The sequence below is a fragment of the Delphinus delphis genome, chromosome 7, assembly GCF_949987515.2.
Source record: "Delphinus delphis chromosome 7, mDelDel1.2, whole genome shotgun sequence".
Lineage (NCBI taxonomy): Eukaryota > Metazoa > Chordata > Mammalia > Artiodactyla > Delphinidae > Delphinus > Delphinus delphis.
In genome coordinates, this window is record NC_082689.1 from 45842091 (window position 1) to 45867865 (window position 25775).

Genomic DNA, 25775 nt, shown 5'->3' on the forward strand with positions numbered 1-25775 from the left:
GCCTGGAGAGATCTTAAGTCTAATGGGAAAGTAGCATCTTTGTACTACATCCTGATCTTTAAGTTAAGGAAGGTCAATAAAGAGGTTTCCAGAAGAAATAATTGAATAATTAGTCTGCCTACCCATGAAAGTCTGCAAAGAATAAAGTAGGCTTCTAAACCAGGAATACGTTTATAAATACTAGTTTTGCAAATAAAAATATGGGAAATAGGGTTTAGAAATAAGCAGTGTTCACATCTCCAGGTCATATCTGGCCACTAATTAGCCCAAGAATGTAAAGTTGAAATTAATCTCATAGATCTAATACTTAGATATAGGTAGTAAATCTCTCTGACCCTTATTTTCAAGTTGGGGTCATCGACACAGGGCTCTGAACTGCAAACAGAAATGCACTCTAGTAAATGTAAGTAAAAAGAAATTTAGGGGAAGGGTATAAGAGATTCACAGAAAAACTGCATGATGGCTAAAGAACTAAGCTATGCAGTCAGAAACAGTACTGAAATAAGAGCACTGAATTGGCCCTGTGTGCTCAGCGCTGCCGCCATCACCAGACATTCTCACCAAAGTCCACTTTGCTAACTAGGATCTGTGCACCAGATGCTATTGAACATATTAGAAACTCTGCATGGCGGCCCCTGTAGATGAAATGTATCAGCCACCATCACTGCCAGACGGATTCCATGGTGCCTGTTTCTTGTCATTAATTTCCGATTGGAAGTCTTACCTGTGTGCATCTGATCAATAGAGCCTAGGTCCTATGCATGTGTCCTTGATACACAAGAGGCTGAAGAAGCAAGATTCTGGCTTCTATTCTGGGACCTTACTCATATGGAACGATTTTCCCAAACAGGTGAAAAGCAGCAAAGATGTTGAAAGAAGTACCCAAGATGTCAAAGGTATCAAAGATGTGAGAACATCATGATGGATTTCCGCGGAGTATCTGCACGCTGGCATTTGAGAAACAGTCTCTACCATTGACTGTAAATCCATAATCTGGACCTGCCAACCTCTCCTCTCATCTCCTTCCACTCTCCTCCCACCAGCCACACTGGTCTTTAGTGGTCCTCCAACATGCAGAGCTCTTCCGGCTTTAGGATTTCTGCCCCAAGCATCCCTCTGCCCAGAGCTCTGCGTCTCCAAATGTATTCATGACTGACTCCTGCTTTGCTCACAGCTCTCAACTTAAATGTCACTTCCTGAGGGGGACTTCCCTGACCACCCCATCCACGGATGTCCTCACCCTACTCCATCCACATTCCTCCTTGTCAGCCCATTCTATTTGCTTTACGGCACTGATCACTATTGGATTTTGTTTTACTTGTTTATTTTCAGCCTCAGTTGCCATAATTGCCATAATGGAAGCTCTCTGGGTCTATGGGTCCTGTCTGTCCTTTTTTTGCTGTTGTATCTTCAGCACCTAGAACAGTGTCTGGTTCACATTAGCCTTTCAAATATTTGTTGAATAATAAATGGACCCCTGCTATAGTTTATTTATTTTTTTGCTATAGTTTAATAGGTCCATCTTATAAATGTGGAGACAGAGGAAGAAAGGCTCCGTATATGAACACACAGCAAATTAATAATCAAAGGGCGAGTCCTTGATTCCTAACCATGCAATTTCCAGGAAGAGAAAGGTGCAGGCAGCTTCAACTGCTTCTTAAAGCAAGGGAGGCAGTAGGGAAGGGCAGAAAGAACACTGATTAGGAAAAAAGCATGAGTTCGATAATCATACACTTCTGAGTTCAAATTCGTGCCCCCAAACCTAATATAAGTCTCACAGATATTTCAAAGAATTAAATGTGACCATATATGTATATTATACATATACGTTATTTCTATAACACCTGACACGTGCAGGTACTTAACTGGAGGCCAGTGCTCACCTTGGCAGCACAGACACTAAAACTGTAACGATACAGAGATTAGCATGGCCCCTGCACAAGGATGACACGCAAACTCATGAAGCATTCCACATTTTTCTACCATATATAAAATAGATAAACAACAAGGTCCTACTGTATAGCACAGGGAACTATATTTAATATCCTGTAATAAACCGCAATGGAAAAGAATATCATAATATATATACATATAACTGAATCACTTTGCTGTTCACCAGAAACTAACACAACATCGTAAATCAACTATACTTCAAATAAAAATTTTAAAAATTGGAGACCATAAAAATGATTGTTAATTTATGACTAATGATCCATGTCTGAGTTCACGTTCTCTTAATAGTATGCTAAGAGAGACACATCTTAACATAATCTACATCAGAGTCTTCATTTACAAAATGAGAATGTTGATTCTTTCCCACAACTGAAATTTACTGGGAATCTGCTATACGCCAGGCATGTGTTACGCACAGGTTGAAGTCTCTAAATTTCTCTCCAGCTATCAATGCTGAGGGCATTTCAATCCATTATTGCCATCTCCAAAGATCATCTTGACACTGTAAACTAAGGGCAAAAACCGGCTATTATTTTCACTTTTCATTTACTTCCAAGAATTTATTGAGTCAAGCACTGTGCAAAGTTCTGGAGACACAGAAGCTATTGGGAAATAACCCCTGCCTTTAAGGTACTTACTGTTTCATGAGAGAAACAGACAAAAAGAAAATTAGCAATAATGTGATATATGCAAGATGCTATAGGAACCCAGAAGAATGGTACCCAACGTAGAGTATAAGTTGGAAGAAGTGGTTCTGCGCAGAATCTGAGCTGAAGGAAGAGGAGGACTTAGCCAGGAATAGAAGAAGGGGTCAGACCTGCGCAGCAGAGAAAACAGCAGCTGCAAAGGCCCCGAGAAGAATTTAAGCACATCACTTCTAAGAAACCAAAAAGTTCAAGAGAGTAGGGTCACAAGAGTCTCCAAAAGACAGAATTTCACAAGAGGGTCTGTCCCCAACCCCCTTCAAGAGCCCTAGAGCTACAAATGATTAATTGTCCTTAATTACTTTGCTTTTCTCGAAAAAGAGAAAGAAACTCTTCCTTTAATTATTAGAGTACCTCTCCAGTCTGGCACTAATCCTCAGTTTGGAGTTTGGAGTTATCATTTTTAAAATATATGCATGTGTTTTCAAATTATATTTTCATTGAAGCACAATTTTATGTTTCTTTTTTTTTATTCCCTTCATATTAGCAAATTTTCTTAAAGGAATTGACCTTTGAGTCTTTGTGCCCAAAATGCCTTCAAGTCACCTTCCTTGGGCAATTTTTCTAATTCCTCCAAGCAGCATCTTTCATTTCCTCCCATAAAGTGACAACACTTTCTACATTACTTCCATTACAGCGCTCAGCAAAGTGCCTTTTAATAAGTTTTCTTCTTGCTAGACTGAGCTTCTGGAGGGAAGGTTTTGTGTTTGTATCCCAAACATGGTCTTTTTTTTTCCCTAATAAACACTTTTAATTTTAGAAGAGCTTTAGATTTACAGAAAAGTTGCAAAGGCAGTACAAATAACTCCCTAGGGATCTTTTTAAAATTCAGATTCTGATACAGCGGGTCCAGGAAAGTCCAGATAGTCTGTGTTTCTAGCAAGTTTCCAACTCATGCAAATGTGGCTGGTGCAGGGACCACGATTTGATAAGGGATGAGTGTCAGACAAATTGGGACAAAGGTTCACAACCCTGGCTGCAAATTAGAATCATCTGGGAATGTGTTTTGTTTGTTTTTAAAATGGCATTGCTGGGAGGTACCCACCTCCAGAGATTCTATTCTAATTCATCTGCCCTAAACCCAGGAATCCATATTTCAAAAAAGCTTTTCAGGTGAATCCAATGTGCAGCCAGAGTCAAAACCCACTTGTCCTCCTAAATTGTCAGAACCTATATCTTAGCAGGCTCTCTGTTTCTTTCTCTGTAAACCGGAAATAAACACAAGTACCTGGTAAGGTATTACTGAGACTGAACAAAACAGCGAAAGTCAGCACCAAATTCAGTGCTTATTAAATTCTAGGTGCTTGAAAATGTTAATTACAAATTCTGACAGGCAAAAGGACACGTAAATACACATTTCTCACCAATAAACCTTCGAGAACATTCTTCCTAAACTGTCTTCCCAGAGTTAGACTGCTCTCTGATCTCCAGCTGTCATGTAAAAGGGCAGGAGTTCAGGGTGTTAGGGTAGAGTCACCATAGAAATCTGCTAGTCTTTAGGGAATGCGGTCTAAGTATCCTTTGATTAATTCAGCAGGCCTCACAGCTGAGCCTGGAGTCCCTGCCCATGCAGGACAGAAACAGCTTTGTATGAGGACAGTCCACAGGGTGGCTAGATGGGTCTAAGCTGTTTATTCCAGAACAATGAGTGGTCACATCCGAACTGCAGCTGGTCTTGAGGAGAGATCTCAGAGAATCTTCTGGTTTCAAACCACTGTTCACAGGCTTGAGGGGAAAGCTCCCAATAAAATTCAAAGAGTGATATATGGTCATTAAAATTCAAGCCAAAGGACACTAGCACTTGTGGAAAAAAAAAAAAAAACCTACAAGTCTTCTACATCTTCTAATATACAGCTCCCCTTCTCCAACTGTAAGGAACATAAAAGTAATTCTACTTTCAGCAGACACTGAAGGTTAAAGGGTTACCTTTTTTTTTTCTTTTTATGTTCCTCAATCAACTGTTTTTATCAAACTAAACTAAGGTTATTAGGTTCTTGGGGTGATTAGAAAAGTTAAAAGGTTAAGAGGTGCCACACATAATTACTATCCCTTTAATCCTGCCTTCGCCTAAACCAATTACTAATTTTTTAAGTAACAGATAAGCATTTTTGCCCAAAATATTGTCACCTGCTTAAACAGCTGGAATCTACTATCAAGATCAAATCACATGATATCTTCCATGGCTGTTTTATCTCTATCATCTTATATCATTTGAGTACTACACTTTAATAAATAGTGAGGGGGCAATTATAAAGACTGTGGGCAAAAAGTGTCGCCTGCCATATCAGTAAACAAAGGATGTTGCGGCCATCAAGCCATCGGCCACTGCAGCCATCGCAGACTGTGCACCCTGAGGGGATTCAGGATGGAGAAAAGCAGGATACTGGCCCAAGATAGTTAAGGCGCATATAGAAGAAATGATTTCAGTGAGCCCAGACTCTTGCATCTTCCCATACATATTGAGAAAAGCACTAAATTCATTGACTTGGCATGTCTGGTTTTCTTTAATTAGCAGTAATCTTTTGACGTTGGAGTATCTGTTTTTTTAATTGTTCGTTTGACCTCCTATATATCCAACCTCCTCCCTTACTTCTTCAGAGCAATCCCTCAGAGCTATCTGAGAGGCTGCCTCCCGGGCTTAAGTCCTCAGCAAGTCCCCCTGAATAAAACATAATTCTCAACTTTTAGGTTGTGCATTTTTTTCAGTCAATGAGACACATATAAATATGAAAGGATACTCATCAAATTGTAGTAGAAGAAGGACTTCCCTAGTGGTGCAGTGGTTAAGAATCCACCTGCCAGTGCAGGAGACACGGGTTCTAGCCCTGGTCCAGGAAGATCCCACATGCCGCGGAGCAACTAAGTCCGTGCACCACAACTACTGAGCCTGCGTGCCACAACTACTGAAGCCCATGCACCTAGAGCCCATGCTCCGAAACAAAGAGAAGCCACCACAATGGGAAGCCTGCACACCGCAACCAAGAGTAGCCCCCGCTTGCCGCAACTAGCGAAAACCTGCGCACAGCAACAAAGACCCAACACAGCCAAAAAGGTAATAAGTAAAATAAATTCATAAAAAATAAATTAATTAATTTTTTAAAAAAGCATATGTTACTTTTAGAAATGTACAATAAATTTGCTTTAGAGATACAGGGCATCTGTCAGCAGTCTCTGTTTCTTAGTCTAGGTACAAGAAAATTACTTCTGCAAATCAATAGACTAGATACACTGCATTAGTAGCTACTGCCAACACACAGAAAAAAATCACTAAGTTCATTTAGTTTCAGTCTTACCCTTTATGTAAAATTATCTAAATCAAATTTTCAGCAGCAGAATGGCCCACAGAGATCATATGCATATTCTGTTCTTGTCTGGTAAATATGGATGGATTCTAGTCATTTAAGTGCAACAGATGACAAGACACTAAAATTATCTGCCATCACCGAATATCCAACATTTCATGAAACTTATCTTTGCCTTCTGACATCTCTTGCCTTCCCAAATGGTTCACTCTTGGTATGACTTTCTGGTTTTTCTAAATGGTATTATCTCTCACAGTTATCCCTAGATTCACATAGACAAAGGGAGTAGCATAAATGAAAAGTACAAAATTGTACATAATGAAAACTTTCTAGGCCACAATAAGCTTCTGAAACATAGAAATGCTGAAATTAAATATAGAGACGGGCACATGGAAAACAATGTCCAGATGGAGAATTCTGATATTTTATTTTCTTCTATATTTGCCATGTAATTTTTTCTCATTCCGTACCATGGGAAAGGAGTCATATTCTTAACTGAAAACAACTTTTATGACTGATATCCTCCTATCTTCTGCCCTGCAAAAATGGTGCTCGAATCCAATCCACCTAGAAACCTACAAAAAACTAGGAGTCATGCCAGACTCCTCCCTCTTAGTTATCCCCCCACAACGAATCAGTCAGGAAGTTCTATTAATTCCAACCCTTTAATAACTCTTGCCTCTAACACTTTTTTCTTAGTACCAGAATAGCCTTGCCATTTCCAGCCACCACTCCAATCTATCTACCACACTGCTGCCACAATATAAAGCTAATCAAGTTATTTGCCTAAACTCCCAAATTCTTTCAAATGGCATATGAGATGCTCCAAGATCGGGCTCCTGCTTACCTGTTCAGAATGCCTCTTGCAATTCTCTCAAGGGCAACCAGCCCCTCAGCCATATCAAATTACTTACAGTTCCCCATTTATAACACAGGAGGTTACATTTCCATGGGCTTTGCATATTTCCTTGTCAAGGAAAAATCTCCACCCTAGTCTCTCATCAGCTTAGATAAGACTGCTCCTCACTTTTCAAGATTCACTTTATTCAACAACTCTTAAGTGAAACCAACTCAGAGCTTCCCAAGGAGAGACAGCTCCTCTATTCTTTATGCCACCTTTGCTTCCTCTGCTATGGTAGGAATTTGGTACACCTGTGCTCCTTTTAGCCTTAGTGAGTGGCATATATCCTACGAAAATAAATGTTTGTTTAAAGAACAAACGGATGACTCATAAAATGGCCTTGGGCTGAATAATGAGATAACTACCAATGCTGACCATCATTCTCCTGAAACCGAGGCCCCCTAAATCTAAGTTCCCTTGCTGAGTTTATGATTAATCTCTCTATCCAGAACTTTATTCCCTTTCTTGTCCCACCCCTGTTCACCTCAAGATTGAAGAGATTCAAAGAAAAGGGGGGTTGAAAGCAAGCAGGACCCTGTGGGGTCTTTCCAGTACAAAAGCCCCTTCATACTCCATTTCCTGTTTATAGGGGAAAAGACTTTAGTCTTTTAGGCTTTCCCTGAGTTCCAAAGAGCAGACTCAAGCAGTTAATGATTAGGACAAGAGTCACAGCCTCTTAGTTCCTCCTATAGGGATACAGATAATAATCTGATGAATATCTCTGAGTTGTTCTGTAGAAACTAAGACCCCCGCCCTGGTGAAGGATGGTGGCTACATGCTGATCCCAAGCACATAGACCTCAGACTGGTTGGAACCAGAAGGTTGAGATTCCGAAGACATCACCCTGTTACCTCACCACCAAACAATCAGAAGAAGGTCCATGAGCCGATCACACATCCTATGACTCTTTCCCCTGACACTGTCTTTAAAAACCCCTTCCTGAAAGACATCAAGGAGTTTGGGTCTTTTGAGCATGAGCTGCCCATTCTCCCTGCTTGGCACCCTGCAAATAAACCCTTACTTTGCTGCAAACATCCACTGTCAGAATTTGACTTTCTGTTCCGCAGGCACACAGAGCCCTTGCTTGGTAACACTCCCTTTAGAGCAGATCAGAGGAGTCAATATTTTTTATCCAAGGATCCTGACTCTAATGTGCCCTGAAAGGACTCAGCAGCAATAATACTACATACTAGATAGGGTCCTTTTACCCTTGCCAGTTTCCAACTTCTATAAAATCACCTTTATGACAAGTACTGGAGGTGTAAATCACTAATTAAAATTTACCATTTTTAATGATAAAAGTAATATATAATTATTGTAGAAATATTAGAATGTAAAGATAAGTGAAAGTATAAGCTGTCCATAATCTCAACAGGCAGAAATAACCAACCACTGATAACATTTGGAGGACATCCTCTTAAATTGATCTTTTTGACATAAATGGATGCTATTACATACAAAAATGGAATCATATTATACAAACAATTTTTAAAATGAATTTTCCATTTCACAATATTCTGTTATGAATTATAATAATGATCTACAATTATAATCAAATGATGTGTTTATTGAAAATGTGGATTACTGGACTCCATCTCTTGATCTATTGAAACAATCTTTAGATAGAGAGCCCTGTAATATTCATCATAACCCTCTAAGTGATTCCATGTACAGTAAATTTTGAGAGCCACTAACCACAGATAGTGTTTTCAAATCTCTATGGTAAATGACAGAAAAGTGAAGGTTTCAAAGGTATTTGTTTTGGCTGCACATAAGAAAGCAGAAGAGCTATTACAAAATGGAGTGGGTTACCATCCCAGTTGATGAGCCCCTGGTACTCTGCAAACAGATTTTGAATAACTAGTCTCAAGGATGTGGTGGTCATTCTGTATCAGGAAAGAGGTTGAAAGAGATCATTTCTAAGGTCTGTCTCAACTGTAAGATTCCAAGACTCTATAATTAAAGAATGTTAAGACTAAAGTATACTTCAGAGGCAAAAAAAGAATAGTTACCTGGGAAGACAGTAATGGAACTAGCTGGGTATGTTTTATAGGCAGTGGCTTGGCGGTAAAGCAGCTTTCAAAGCTGACAAAAACTTTACACATAATTAATTGAAAATATTTTTTTTCTAGAAAAGATTAGCAATTAACTGGTTTTCTAAGACTTTTAAATTGGTGATCCTACATTTCAAAAATATCTTCCTTGGTAGCACTAACACAGAGCAAATAAAACGTAAAGGCTCAGGTTGAAAGAGTGAGGGACCCAGGCATCTTTGGCATACTTGGCCCATTGTGACTAGTCTGGGAACTGTGCCAGGAAGGGGGTGAGGTAGTCTGTAGAACTGTGGAAATACCAGTAATCTAATTTAATCTTTTAACTTTCAAACAAAGAATCTGAAGCCTAGAGATGTTGTGTTATATATTCATAGCTAGTTGGTGACAAAATAATTACCCTTGAAATCCACACTTCTCACTCCTAGTCTAGTGTTTTGAGTAGTAAGGATTTCTCTACTATTGCAAATTGCCTTTTTTTCAAATCCTAAAAAGTTAGAGATAAGGCACAGAAGAGCCAAGTGTTTGAAACTGTATACAAATAAAGATGCCATATTGTAAACAAATGGCTTAAAATAATTGTATTTTAAAAGTGGACTGAAATTTCAAGGATAGCTGTGCAATAATGCTCCCCGTGTTCTTCTTAGAGTTATAGTTTAATTCCCTTGTTTGGCAGGAAAATCAGTGATTACTCTCACTTTCTGACATTTAAATAAAAATGCCTTCCAAAAAGGCAAATAATATTTTCAAACATAGTCCTTGTGTTATACACACTTTATATGTTTACCTGAGTTTACAAGCACAGGTCAGTATTTTAATAGACATGCTCATTTTTAGGTGCTCATGTTGTATACACATTAATTACAGAATATACAAGTTCTTTTTTTTTTTAAATATTATGTCTAATTCTAATAACATTGTTCTTAGAGACTGACTGATTGACCCAACCACCCTATATCTACAGTGAAAATTATATTTATAAATATGTAAACAAGAAGTTTGAGAATCAAAAGCCTAGGTAATTTCAATTTAAATATCATCTATATGCTGATGACTCTTAAACTTGTATCGGTACCCTAGAAAATTCCTATGAACCGCACCCATTCAATACATCTACTTCAATGCATCTCAAACTTAACAGATCCAAAATCAAATTCCTAATCTTCCTCCTTAAACTCTTCCTCCAACAGTCATCTTCATATGAGAAATGACAGGTCCATCCATCTAGCTGCTAAACTTGTCATGATTCTGGACTCATTTTTTAACCACTGGCAAATCCTGTCCCCATATTCCAAAATACATGCAGAATCCCACCATTTCTCACTATCTTTGTTGCTGGAATCATCATTGTCTTTCTTAATAGCCTCCTAACTGGCCTCCCTGCTTCTACCTTTGTCCCCAGTCTATTATCCAAACAGTAGTCGGAGGGACAAATTATAAGACAGTCATCACCTCCAATGACTTCAATCTCACATTGAAAATAAGCCCTAACAGGCACTCGGTGTCTTCCCACCTCATTCTACTACCATTCTGACTTAATTTCCTGCTACTCTCCCATTTGCCTACTTCATTCTAGCCACCCAGTCCACCTTGCCATCCTTCCAATATTCCAGGAAAAGAGTTTTTCCATGTAGAAGGTTCTTTCCCTACATGATTTTTTTTTCCCACACCTACTTCATATATCACTGATAACATCAAAGCATCACAGACATATTCCTAGACTAACATCTGTATCAGTCAGTGTCTAGAAGGAAATGAGTACCACACTAAAATTAAGATAATCGATGGAGAGTTTAATAAAGGACTATTTACAAGAGTTTGGGAAGGATGTAGGAAAACCAAAAGGGATAATGCAGAACCTCAGGGATAGTAACAGGGGGCTACTGCTACACACAGCCCTGAAGGGACAAGAGAGAGGAAAGGTACTGAAAACCAGAAACAGCCCAACAGAGAGGGCAGACTTGAGAGAAAAAGTGATAATTGGAGGGGAGCAGCAATCAAGTTAAGGCCACCTGCAGGAGAAGAGCTAAGAGAATAAACAACGTGAACTCACACTTCTCTCTCCCTCATATCTCTTCCCGGGGGCTTATTAATATGGTTTATATTGACTTGCCTACCAGGGCAGAGAGCAGAATAGAGAAGGGTACAGAATGGACCTGGAAGAGACATCTGAAGATGTCCAGCCCACTACTTCACTCCATTTCTCCCTAGCACTCAAGCAGTACTTGTTGAATGAAAATGTATGATTCAATGGTGATTGTCCATTGAATAAAGCTTTTAAATATGCTATATAAGATATGTTTCCTTAAAAAGAACTCCTCTGACGGGGGTCAGGAGTCGGGAGCCACACAGGTCATCCAACCGAGACACTAAGGAGGCTTACATGAGCTCAATATGGTGAATAAGTCATGAGGTGTCTTGCATGCCTCCCGTTCTGCCGTATAGAACTTAAGGTTGGTTATCATATTCACCAAGACAGAGAAGTATGAAAAAAAGGAGGTGGGGTCATGGGTGGGCATTGCACTGAGGGTCTCCCCACAACCTAGATGCTTTGCAGGTGACTTGTGATGAGCTGATCGGTGGTATCTGATGTATAACATAGATATTTCTGATAAAAGAAAAAATGGGGGGGAAAAGTCATACATATGTCATACTCTGAAGGGTAAGGGAGTATTAAATGTTTAAACATCCGTCCTACATACTTGTATCCACCATGAATAAATCAAGCAAGGCTTCTCGTGAGACCCTTCATCTCCCTGGCAAGGGTTCATTAAAGAAAAGCTCTTTGAGGAACAAACATTAGTAGAACTTCTGATTCCTTAGTTTTCTAAATTACTTGTGTCATTTGGGGACTTGTATTGTATGCAGCAATAAGAGCATTACTTCTTTTGTTAGAGTTTCCCAGATTCCCCAAAGTTGATACAATTAGAGGAAAAGATAAAACAATGGGGCAGAAGAGCAAACATCTGTTTTACTTGTGGAAACTGAGGAATTCGTGTTGATGGAGAATTTATTAACAAATAATGTATTTGCTAATTCTAGTAGCACCTCCCAGGCCACCTCCAAGAAAAAAATAAACAAAATAAGCTATCAGGGTAACATATCATCAGGAGACAGAATGGAAAATCCTAGAAGACAGCCTTTGAGAAGGTCTTTCACACCCACACCCAGTTTCATTAAGAATCTCTTTCACTGAAGATACCTATCTGTCTTTATTTTCCTGAAAGGGAAGATGGTGATAAACAAGGTTGAGAGAAGATAGAGACAGATTGAAGTAGACTGAGTTGCTATGGTTTTTGAAATTTAATCCTAACCATAGAAACATCACCTTATATACTCTAGTATCACTCTTCCAATCTATTTTCATCCTGTTACACACCTTTTTCCTCTGAAAGAAAATCAGTTATGTTACTATGCTTGATCTCCAATTTAAGAAGTTATAAAAATAATCTCTGAAAAGGATCTTCGGGTTCCTGGAAAAAATCTGTTTGCTATTGGGGCCCCATTCCATATGCTTCCCATTTAGGGGCAGATCCAAGTATTGTGAACTTTGAAGCTTATACAGTGGAGGCAGAGGAGCCTTTTAAGTAAATAAATTTCAAAATACCACAAACAAATAATTTGACAGTTATCACAAAAATCCAGAAAAGTTGCATAGGTTTTCAAGTAATTACTAGACATGCTTCTTTCATGTCTAGTAATGACTTGGCGTTTTGTTTTGTTTTGGCTTATACACTTTGGGTGCCTCTTCATATTTCAAGGATTTTATATCGCTTTCTATGGGAAGACTAGAAAGATAATGCAAAGTTTCCTCTATGCGGGTCGATCAAAGTTTTATTGTTGTTTCTCCTCTATCCACATGTTTTCTGCACCACGTGCTCTTAAGACATGTGCATATCACAAAATGACCTCTGTCCATGTACTCATCACACTGGGTATGCAGGCTCAGTGAGCAGCTGGAAGATTTCTGGAAGAACAGTCCTTTACCAGGACAGTAGAAATAACTTAATTATACAATGAAGTAACTTCCAACCACATGTGACCATATGAAATTGCCAATGTTCAATCATCTTCAACCTCCAAAAATAGCAATTTCATATTGTCTCACACTAATATATCCCACTAAGCCCCAAATAAATGTATCTCCAACTCAGCATCCCATTAGCCAGATTCCAAAATTGACCATGGCCACTCTAACACAATCTGCGCTAGGGGAAATATGACAGAGAGGAGTAGGTGTGCAAAAAGATCACAATCTTACCTGATTATGTTTAAAACATCCTAATTGCAAATTTTACATACGATCATATGAATAAGGCCTAAGGTCTTGGAAAAATCCTGGGAAAATAAGGGGCCCTGAAGCCTAAAATCCATTAACTTCACAGTATATCACCTCTGTAGTCCCAATCCAGTCAATGAAAGTTTTGTCAACTGAGCAGTCCCAGGGAAATCCACAAGGCACATCGGAAAAGCAAGCACTTCTCTTTTCTCCCAAAGAAATAGTTTCCACATGTCACATAGAAATGATTTCCAATTTATAGGCACAAGCAGAGCAGGCTTCATCCATCCATTACCGGATTCAAACAATCCTGTCCAAGATGATGAAAATTTCTGTGAAACAAAGAGTCCTTTGTTAGCACGGAAATCTCATCTCTCTATTATTATTCCCTAAGGCAGTCATCAATTGCATGTTCTGTACACCAGGCATCTTGCCCTCATGTGAGCACTTGTAAAGCACAGTGCCCGCGGACAAAAATGTTCTCAATGCAAAATATAAACCTGTGGTTTATGTGGACTCTGACACCAGGCTATTTGCTAACTGGACCTACGGTGAAATAAGTCTCCGGATTTGCTAACTGGACCTATGGTGAAATAAGTCTCCGGCCATATGCTTTTCAAATCTAACTCAAAATGCCACACAAAGAACAAAGTTCAGCTAGAGCCCTCAACCCATTTTAGTAAGACTCTTTTTATTTCCCCCATGCTTTTACAGATAAATCTCTTCAGTGCAGACCAATGCTTTACATACGCAAACTGTTTATCTGCTGAATTATGCTGAGTTGGCAGCACTGCTCAAGAGAACTGTGCTGAGTCTACACGATGGCCACCATCTGTTGCAGAGCTTCTAGGAACAGTGTCTTCAGCATGAAACACGGTGTTAGCCCTGACCATTAAAGGATTGCTTTGCAAGCTAAAGCCAATAATGAAAATTTATTCCAGAAGGTCATTAACACCTGGCTTCTTTGCAATAATTGAGAACACAGCTGCATAAGGAAAATAAATAAAACTGTATGACACGTATACACTGATGTGTATAAAATTGATGACTAATAAGAACCTTCTGTATAAAAATAAAATAAAGTGCACAATTCAAATAAATAAATAAATAAATAAAGTATATTTCTTGTGGACAAAAGAAAAAAACTGTATTGTGTTCACTCCATTTATATTTCAAAGATATCAAATATAATCAACATACACTGTAGATTCAGATAAGGCAGAACCTCAGCTATGCCGCTGGTTGATAAGTTGGCATTGATAAGAGTAATAACAACAACCAACAACAGACATATAGTGTCTTGATTCTCAAATAACCCAGTAGGTAAGTATTATTATCTAAAAGGCAAACTATTTTAACCCTCTAAGTTTCATTTTTCTCATCTTTAAAGCAAAGATAATTTCACTAATCTGTAAGATTTCGGTAAAAACTAAAGATAATATAGGCAAAGTATTGAGTATTCAATATCAGATGTATGAAATAATAAAATATTATTAAACTCAAAGTTTATATTGACTGTATATATTCTGAAGTATTAGCCATAGATCAAACACGTTAAACATACAGAAAACTTCAAGCATCTCATCAGGTGACCTAGGACACTGCCTTGCTGGTAACGCAGATTTGAGGAGTAAGCTAACAAAAGACGAAGCAGAGCAGCTGTATGGGTCACAGCATCATTTAAATCAGTCAGCATGTATTAAAAGCCTTCTCAAGTATAGCAAGAAACTGCAAAGAAAGTAATAACACAGTCCTTCTGAAACAGTATTTTAAGATTACAGAACATATACAGGTATCTCATTAGTCTGTTATCTGGAGCAGTGCATAAAAGAATACTGAAATCAGTAGCAAAACAAAATATTAGTCAAAACACTTGGAAATCAGGGATCTATGAAGAGTGACAGCTGAGAAACATTTGTGCTCAGTATGTAATTTTCAGACTAAAATCCACCTTTAACATGAAAGTAATAACTATGTGCTAAGTGACAAGGTTAGTGGTTTTATCTCAAACAGTCAACATTACCCTATGGAGAGTTAATGCCACGCTCTCCGTGTACCTCCCTTCCCTTTATCCCCTGCCCTGGAACTATTAGTCAAAATACCTCAAACGTAGATAGAAGAAAGGGCATATACTAGCTCCACTGCTCAACAAATTTTCATAGTGGTCTTATAAATTGAGCATAAAAAATTGTAACTAAGATTAAAATGACTAATAGTGGAAAATCAAATTTACCAGAATGTTCTGTTTATCACCGACTAAATCAGACCAAAATGTCTTGCTTAAATCATGAACATGAATATTCAAAAACAAAGGAGATAAGAAAGCTTACCAGAAAAAAACTTTTTTAAACATCACCCTCAAATGGTTTAGAAAAAAGGTATACATACACATGTATATAATATGTGAATATATTATACACACACACACACATACACACTCAAGAGAGAGCGTGAATGATAACATAAGTGAAATATTAGCAATAGGTTACTGTAGGTATAGTGTACCCCTTCAACTATTCTTGCAAATTTATTCTAGGTTGGAAATTATTTCCAAATAAAGTTATAAAAAGAAAGCTAACAAAAAATATTTAAACATAAAATAAAATTTCAAGGTATTTATATATTCCTCTTAAAATTTAAGAAAGATTAATAATATTACAATCATTTTCTAAAGGAGCACTCAAAAATTTAGAAAAGTTAACAGTCAGTTAGGAATACTGGTTCAGTACAGAAAACTATAGGGTTTTTTCCACGCATAATTCTCCTACGTATAAATATGAATCTCTGACAGAAACAATAAAGAAAGTCAAACTTAAAATAATTCTGTTTGGCCAGATACAACATGAGATTGAACAAGGCATGAAGTAACAACAGCCATACTTAAATCTTTTATTTTTTTTCCTTTTACTATCCCCATTGTATTCAAAGCTGCCAGTCTAACATATAATCAAGAATTATACTGCGTCCTCTAAGGAGTCCTCCAACTATAGTCATGGCTTCATATATTTCTGGCAAATGCCCCAGATTCTCACAAAGTAGGGAATATCGACACGATTCCATATAATCTACATTAAGGATATACAAAGAGATATTACCGCACTGAGTTTTGGAAATATATATATATTAATCAAAGTTTCAGTATGCAATAGCTTCGTTTAGCACCAATATACTTGCCATTGACTTCAGTAGATTAGGAATGAGAAGATGCTTCTAAAGGAAATCAGTTTTTGAATTGGTTAAGTAATTAAGCTGAGGTATAAACTTAAAGGATCCTAAGTTGCTATATTCAGTCTTAAAATTCCAGTTAAAATAAACAGGCCTCTAAGGAGGGAGAAAAAATGCTCATGTATAACTTAGAAGGAGGTTCCTTTGAATATTACTCTTCTTGAAGACAAAGCATTTTCTATGTTCACTAAGCAATTATTGCTAACAAGTCTAGTTTCAGAATGTCCCCTGGAAAATGATTCAGGGGCATCAGAGACTCTTCAACAAATTTAATTAATAGTGCTGACATTCAGTCATTTACTCATTTAGTCCTGAGTAAATATAAAAAAGTGCTCAGAGTAATCACAGACACCTCTCTGCATAAGCAGCATGAGGTCCAGACTTTAGATTTAATATATCTTATCATTAAATCCCCTTTCCTATTGTTGTCATTAGCACTTTGGTCTAAGTTTAAGACAAGTATACCTGGTACTAAATTTTGCTATGTTACGTATGTTGCAATGATAACGTTTCAGTGAAGATATAAGAAAGTATAAAAGCAAATTATTACTTTCAGGAGCCTAAACATATAACAATTAACAGATTATCAAATTAATAAATCATTTGATACTCTTTCTATTTGCAAACATGCGAGCTCTTTTCCTGCTGGTAACTTGCTGCACAGAAAGTAAATAAATCATGGAAGAATGAGATATCGGGATGCCCTGTAATCTCCAGATTCCATGCCTCTGAAATTTCCCTCTTAAAAATTGGAAACTAGCATAGTAGTCATAAGTGACCACAGATGACGCTAAAATGCAGTGAGACTAATACATTTAATAGATACATACAGACTAAAAAAAAAAAAAAAAAAATAGGAAAGCACTGATGATGAAAGAAACCTTCCCTTTCCCCAATTTTGTACACATACAAAATCTTCAGCTATCTTCTCAGGGGTGTATTTTCATTCAATTCCTGCTCATAAACTCCTTAACTGTGCACTTTATTGGAAAGAAAATTATTTCCCTGTGGGTGGCAAAAACATTGAGATTCTTCAAGATATTGTTTGAATAAATACTAAAATAACATTCCTTCATAAATAAGTGGTTTTTCATCCTTCTAACACATTCATTGCCAACTACAGCTTTGTGTGCAAGAAATAGACTCCCTAGAATGTAAAAGAATACAGATCTTCAACCTATGATGTGCTTATGCCCTGATAAACTCATCCTAAATTGAAAATATCCTAAGTCGAAAATGCATTTAATACACCTAACCTAACATCGTAGCTTAGCCTAGTCTATCTTAAACGTGCTCAGAACATTTACATTAGCCGATAGTTGGGCAAACCATCTAACACAAAGCCTATTTTATAATAAAGTGTTGAATATCTCATGTAATTTATTGAATACAGTACTGAAAGTGAAAACCAGGATGGTTGTATGGGTGCAGAATGGTTGTAAGTATATTGGTTATTTACAGTCATGATCACGTGGCTGACTGGTAGATGTAGCTCCCCACCGCTGCCCAGCATCAGAAAGTATCCTACAGCTGATTGCAAGCCCAGGGAAAGACCAAAAGTCAAAGTATGGTTCCTACTGAATATGTATCGCTTTTGCACCATTGTAAAGTCAAAAAATTCATAATCATTGAAAGTCAGGGACCATCTATATATGACGCAACACAGTCCCAGCTCACAGCAGTTACACAGGGTTTTGAGCAGACTCAAAAACCCATGCCTTTCTCTATACTGAGATTACAATCACGGTATTTTTTAAACAATAAGAAAAAGAAGTACAATGGTGATTCAGGGAGAAGAGAGATAGTACGTCATGTTTGTGTGGGGTTAAAAGAGAACCCAAGGAGGCTAAGGTGAGGGGTAAAATGTAAAATGTAAGCTGAGCCTGAAAAGTAGTGTAGATATTAACAGACAAATGAATAACTTTGGTATTCAAGAAGAGTAGTGAATGAGAAGAGAGGACAGTAACAGCACAGGTATAATCTCCAAAAGGCTCAATGACTATAGCTTGTGTAGATTACAAGAACATGTGAGGACTGGGGCAGATAGTGGTGGGAACAGAAAGCAGAGATAAAGAGGTCTTTGCAAAGATGAGATTCTGAAGGCTTCTGACCAGGGTGAAACAAATTCAGAGCTGCAATGAACTAGAGTGAGAAAATACCAAAGGCTGGAGAAAAGTTAAGACAGAATTTCAAGTTACAAGGAAAGGGGTAGTGAAGGCCAAATTCAGGTCAGAGAAGCAGTGGGAATGGAAATTGGCTGGTTTTAATGTACCTCTCAGCCATAAAGTCTACATTCTAATTAAATGTGACCTTCACTACACAGAGCTAAGCGAGGGTGGCATAAGAAACTTTAGTCGATACACATTTCCAAAATAAACCTGCATGACACAGCTGAAATGACAAAGGTAGGGAAGAATCGTAGTGCTGTGAAAGACTGAAAAACAGCTAAAGTGCCTGGCAAAAGAGCAGCTACAAATTTGGAATATAATAAACCACCATGAATATTATACCCAGCCACATGTTATAAACTGTTTTAATGTCATTCTTGTGGAAACTCAGAATTAAACAAACTGGAATCAGCTTCAACTCTCTCCCCTAAGGTATTACTAAAGTTCGTGTCATGAGAACAGAACAAAATAAAGAAGCCCTGTTACTTATTGTTACTCCCTTTACAACCCCACCTAATAGCCAATGCCAACCGCCCGACTTCTCCCAAAAAAGAGTTCTAAGACATAACTGTGTTAGGCTCAATTATGTTCTATAATAATTAGTACTTTACAGAAATCACTGTGTATAAAATTTCAAAATAACGCAGCAGAAGAATTTTTGGTCATGTTCTGGAAAATTCTTACTTCTATAACCTTGTCAAACCTCTGCAAATCAAAGGCATTTTATAATGTACAGATTATTTCCCTCAAATCAGTGTTTCCCAAAATGTGGCAGGTGATGTAACAGATGACTTCAAGTGATTCCTGAGTAACCTTTTCATTCTATCTATTTTAATGTGTACTGAAAAAAATATGGACCATTACATATTTCCCTTTTAAATATATCTGACAGGTATTTGAATAAAAATATTAAAGTTATACAAGTGACACACAGATATTGCCAGTGACACAATAAAGACTTAGATATGAAAAATAGCTTTAGCATGACAGTGTGAACATAGATGTTAATATCCATTAAACAGTGGCATACATATTTTTATCAGAATATTACTTTTTAATAATTCTTACTTGGTCTCAAGTTTATGAAGAATAAGTTCTATTACTTTAGTCAGAATTTATATTAGTGTTAAATATAATATTGATGTCCAGAATGTGTTTTATATTAGCTTGAAAACAAATAAAATATTTCATCTTTCTATTAGATTTGCCATTCTCAAATCTTTTAAGTTGGACTAGGTAATTCAAAAGAGAAATTATAAAAACAGAATGAGAAAGTACAGATTTAAAGACAGGAGTGTTGAAAAGAATAATTTGATACATTAAAATAATGCTTGGATTTTGAAAACACTCAAATTTTAACTTCAAAAAAGTTTAAGCGTTGTTTCTGTAAAGAAAGTGATTTAAATACACATTGGGGAAAGCTTGAAGTAACTCTTTTAAAATTGACTACAGTACAAATTTCTTTTAAAATCGACAGGAAATTAAATAAGAATATATACTAAGGGCGGAAATAAGAATATTAAGTCTACAAGTGTAGGAAACACTGTTTGAAGTAGTCTAAATTTCGTTGTAAAGGTCAGTTTTTTAAAGTTTCAAAAATAACTGTGTCTGAGAATATTTCCTAGATAGTTTATAGGATAGGATTTTTATTATTAAAATAGAGTTTTGCAAATTTTAGATAAAATATTAAAATTTTAGTTTATGTTATTTCCATTTATATTGAATATACACAGATTTACATATTTGAAGATAAATGTTGAGGCGCTATGTATGAAAAAACCCATACATATTTAGACTCTATGATGCCTGATCTATTCTGGAAGGTAGTTTGGTTTGATTTAAGAATACATGTTTATACATTGCATTGCAATAGGCCAAATGCATATTTTTTTTTAAAGTTCTAAGAGTTAAGGTGCTCAACGAATTTTTTTCAAGACATAAGAAAGAAGGTTTGATTTCAGGTTTCAGATTTCACCTATATAGACAGGTGAGGAGATTTCTTTCAAGTTGCAGAAGGCTTTTGCTCAGCAAATATTTTCATATATACATTTTTTAATCTAACTATACAGCAAACACCTATCTACTTCTAAGTGAGTTAAAGATAATTACACATATATGGAGTGAAGTTTTAACAGTGTTGTATTTATACAATTTTTTAAATACATTTATTTTTTTTTAATTTTTTATTTATTTTTGGCTGCGTTGGGTCTTCATTGCTGTGTGAGGGCTTTCTCTAGTTGTGACGAGCAGGGACTACTCTGCGTTGCAGTGCACGGACTTCTCATTGCGGTGGCCTCTCTTGTTGCAGAGCAGAGGCTCTAGGCACACAGGCTTCAGTAGTTGTGGCACACATGCTCAGTAGTTGTAGCTCGTGGGCTCTAGAGTGCAGGCTCAGTAGTTGTGGCGCACTGGCTTAGCTGCTCCGCGGCATGTGGGATCTTCTTGGACCAGGGCTCAAACCCGTGTCTCCTGCATTGGCAGGCGTATTCTTAACCACTGCACCACTAGGGAAGTCCCTATTTATACAATTTTAATGACACTTCAAAACATATTATGGACTAGATTAGGGATAGCTATCTACCCCTGCAAAATATATGCCAGAAAAATAAAGAGTTTAGAAATGCTACTAAACCATGGTTCTCAGTGGGTTGATTATGCACCCCCAGGGGACATTTGCATCAACTGGGGGTGCTTTTGGCTCCAGAGGACATTTAGCAACATCTGAAGATATTTTTGATTATCACAACTGGGAGCATAGTGCTGGGATCCAATGGGTAGAGACCAGGGATACTGCCTACAATACCCAGAATAACCCTTCCGCCACCCAACAACTAAGAATTATCTGGAGGTTGAGAAATTCTTTTCTAAACTCATCACCATCAAACGTGCTCCAAAATGTTAGGGTTAAAGATAGGAGAAGATAGGAAAATCACAGGAGGTCAAATGAGAGGGAGGGAGAGAATAAGAAAGATCAGAATCAACTAAAGAACCATCTAAAGTACTGTATCTAACAAGCATTTTACCGTGTGGTTAATATGAGAAAGGCAATATGGGGCCAAACCAGTAATGATCACAAACATACAAAAAAAGTGTGAGCAAACTTAACAAACTTCTATCTTTCTTTCTATCTATCTATCTATCTATCATCTATCTATCTATTTATTTATGGCTGCGTTGGGTCTTCGTTGCTGCACGGGGGCTTTCTCTCTAGTTGCGGCGAGCGGGGGCTACTCTTCGTTGCAGAGCACAGGCTTCTCATTGCGGTGGCTTCTCTTGTTGCAGAGCATGGGCTCTAGGCACACGGGCTTCAGTAGTTGTGGCATGTGGGCTCAATAGTTGTGGCTCACGGGCTCAGTAGTTGTGGCACATGTGCTTAGTTGCTCCATGGCATGTGGGATCTTCCCAGACCAGGGCTCAAAGCCCTGTCCCCTGCATTGGCAGGCAGATTCTTAACCACTGCACCACCACGGAACTCCCAAAAAACTTCTTTTCTTAAAAGAAAAAAGGATACCTATTTTTTTTAAGCTACTGCTTGTTGGTGAAGGAACTGACTTATATACAATTATTTTACTCTCTCATGGACATATTTCCCATTCCTCAGAGATGCTATGCCAAGAAAATGCTAGAGTAGCTTGGGGAGACTCACACTGGGCAACAGTGACAGCTACTTGGGTAGATGCTCCAAATAATAGTGACCTTGGCATGTACAAATCATACCTCCTTAATTCCAAAATATCTTGATCTCCTCCAACCCAAATTAAAAGACTATACATTAGGATCCCATTTTTAATTTTTTAACATCAAGGTGTATATTTGTAAATGGGTAGAATTTGTGTTAGAATGATTCATACTAAACTATTAACAATTTTTACCCTGAGGATCATGGGTGTGAGAGGGCACGAAGGTAAACATATTTTGCTAGATCTTGGGAGTATTTGAATCTTTTATAATGAGAATGCATTCATGTATAATAACTTTTTTTAATGAGTTTTCTCAAAAGCAAAATGCAAATACTCTGCTATGGTCCATAAACACTTAATACAAATATCTTGCTTTATATGAGATACATATTGTTTAAAAGTTGTTGTAACAGCTTTAATCATACTCCCAGAAAGGAATTTGCTAGTTAAAGAAATCCTACAGAAGTTATTTCGTAGGCTTAAAAGCTTTTTAGAAAACAAATATCACGCATAAATTAAATGATATATTGAGCTAAATTTCCATATATGGACTTTATTGAAAGAAAAGAACAATTGAATACCATCAGCACACCACAGTTACTACTGGGAATTTACTGACACTTTCACTTTGATTCCTGTCTGAAAATTAATCAGCTGACAGCATTAGAGCATTTAAGACATTTTTAAGAACGCAGAAATTCTCCTAATAGTTATAAAAAATTTATACCATCTTTGAAATGGATTCCATAAATGTTTTACAACTTTTATGAGGGCTACTCTGATTCACTGAAGTAGTATGTACAGCAATAGTCGATGAACAGTTAAAGAAATATTTTGAATTTTCTCCATTCTGCTTTATTTAATTCTGAGCAGGAATAACTGCACTTTGCTATTTTATGATTGATTTTTCTCATTTATTAACATATCATTTTAAGGAACTAAAAAATGAATCAGATGAAAATTAGTTATTTCATCCAACTAAAATTAAGCAGGTATCATAAAGTTTTCTCATTCATCAATTAGGGTAAATAGTGAAATCAGGTGAAAGAAATGAACAATGAAAAACTGGAAATGAAAAAGCTGTGATTATAAAATCAATCTCTTTACAGAACTATAATTTCATTCTCAGAAAAACATTTCCTGTTTGTTGGATGTGTAGATATAGATATTACAATCCCAAAAAAGAATAATACAAATCTACTAATATATTTAAAAGTATATTTTAAAATATACTATAAATACATCTTTATAAAAACATATGCTTATAGTCATACACTCATATGATTAGGTATATTATTATATATTATAAAGGAAACCAGTGTCCTCCTCAACTTTTCAAGGAGATTTATCCATGAATATGGCATCAGCTAATAAATCAAAACATGTTTAGTCCTTATTTCTCATACTTTATTAGTAAGTGACATTTCTCAACACATAACCATTTTGACAGGCTGCACCATGATATGGAGAAATAAACTTGAAATAATAAAAAAATAGTAAAAGATATCAAAATAAATCCATGTGTTATTACAACAAACACATGCAAGCCAAGTTACTATTAAGTTATGCTAAATATATTTCTCCTCAGTTATCACCACTTTTTAGAATTTGCTCCCCCAATTACCAAGTGAAATACCAATTGACTAGACAGTGTCAACTACATTTTGCATCCAGCATATTTTGTAAAAACATAATTTCTATTTCATTCAACCTCAGACTATTCCAATTCAATCTGAGAAGAAATGCGTTTTTAGGACTGAAGTCCTCACATAGGTAAAATCATACGTATAATCTTAAATAATCATAGAAAAAGTGGGCCCTGAAAAATTCTTTCATTCCTTCACATGGAGTGCAATGGAGCAATGAGATAGCCAAGGCAAGATTCTGCAGGGCTGTGTAGTTCATGGTGCAGAGTTTGAATGATTTCTGCTAATAAAATTTCTGAGATAAAAACTGACTCTCCCAAGCAATAGCCCTCATGTAATAGATAGGCTAAGGGTCAATGTACAGGTGTGTCCTCTCCCAGTTCATCATTTGCATCTGAAACATTTGCATCTTTCTAACAGCTCTTACCAAGACATTATTTTAGTATATGCATGTTGGATGAGGCACACTTTATCTTAAGGAAACTAGATCTTGAATTTCTTATTTCTGCATTCACTCATCAAATACTTGAATGCCTACTGTGCCAGGAACTCTTTTAGATTCTGGTCCCTAGAGATAAGCAAACAAACAGCAATCCCTGCTCTTGTAGGGCTTTCACTACAGTGAGCAAGAAATACAAGCATAAAAGTAGTTTCACACTTAAATACATTATTTCTCATCCACTCCCCAAAATTCATAGAGAGAGACTAAGTAACCTGATGAAGGCTACCCAGTTTGTACCAAGAATCAAGTAGAAAATTCAAGAGTCCACAACTAAAAATGCACTAAAAATGACTCTAGAGAAAGTGCTAAAAGAACCCATTTCTGTACTATATCCAAGACCAGTGTCTTACCAAGTTAATTTATAAAGATTACTTTATATGCATTTTTTATCTTTTCATTTTCCTTTCTATGAAAAATTTTTAAAAAGAAGAAAAATTAAAAGTATCTTATTAAGGAATCTTCTTAAGTCCTGTGTTTTAAAGAAAAACTTATGACGTAAAGAGAATAGCAATTCTAGGTATGCTGTTTTTGAATTATACTGAAGGGGCTTTCTGAAAAGATCTGAATAAAAGTAGGGTTTAAAATCTACTTCAGTGCTCTATCTCTCTCAATTCTTTATTTTCCAGCAGAATTATTTTATAAAAATCCAGTGCGATTTAAGATAAAAAATATGTGTACTAATACAACTATATTTGACATATAGATGCAGGTTTATAATGTTAATCATAAAATAATGAAATGCTTTTCTAATTAACATTAATATAACCCTATAGTAAATAGTTTTCAATAACCTAGGAAAATCTACTTTGGCAAAACTGGTTACACCCACTCATATTTACTTCTAGGTACCCCTACTTCAATGATTGGTCAAATTCAAAATGGCGTGGGAATCAGAAAAGCCCAACGTGGCGTCACAAACAGGAACAGATAACTCCGCAATACAATTTTCATTACCTTTGAGAATACTTTGTGGAGACAAGTTGTAGAGTTGTAGAGATAGTATTTGGGGAATCAGGGGTAACCTAGGGAGTCCTATAATACTTCATGTTTTGACCAAGGATTGAGGTTCATTTTGCCAAATCTGTGAAATCTGTATTCAGTTTCTAGAGTGGAGCTGTGTGAACACAGAAAGCCACAACCCCAAAATGAACATGAAGCCCTGGCCAGCTAAACTGGCCAGTTCTAGAAATACCTGCCTTATGTTAGGTGCAATTTGGCCTTTACCTTTAACAGCACAAAATAGTTCTTTTAAAATATTTGGCAAGTCAGTCCTTTCTTTCCTATCCCCCTACAAGATGATTCTAGTTTAGATCTCTATTAATCTACCTCCCAGGTGGGTAAGACTCCCCTGCGGAATAAAGACT

General features: G+C 36.8%; 1 protein-coding gene and 1 non-coding gene across 2 annotated transcripts in view; one reads left to right on the forward strand and one right to left on the reverse strand.

Annotated features, from left to right (window-relative positions):
• GULP1 (GULP PTB domain containing engulfment adaptor 1) overlaps positions 1-25775 on the reverse strand; it is a 268406-nt gene that overhangs the window by 222792 nt on the left and 19839 nt on the right. The window lies entirely within an intron of this gene.
• LOC132428844 (U6 spliceosomal RNA) lies at positions 1876-1979 on the forward strand. The gene has a single exon (XR_009520234.1). It is a non-coding gene; the product is annotated as a U6 spliceosomal RNA (small nuclear RNA).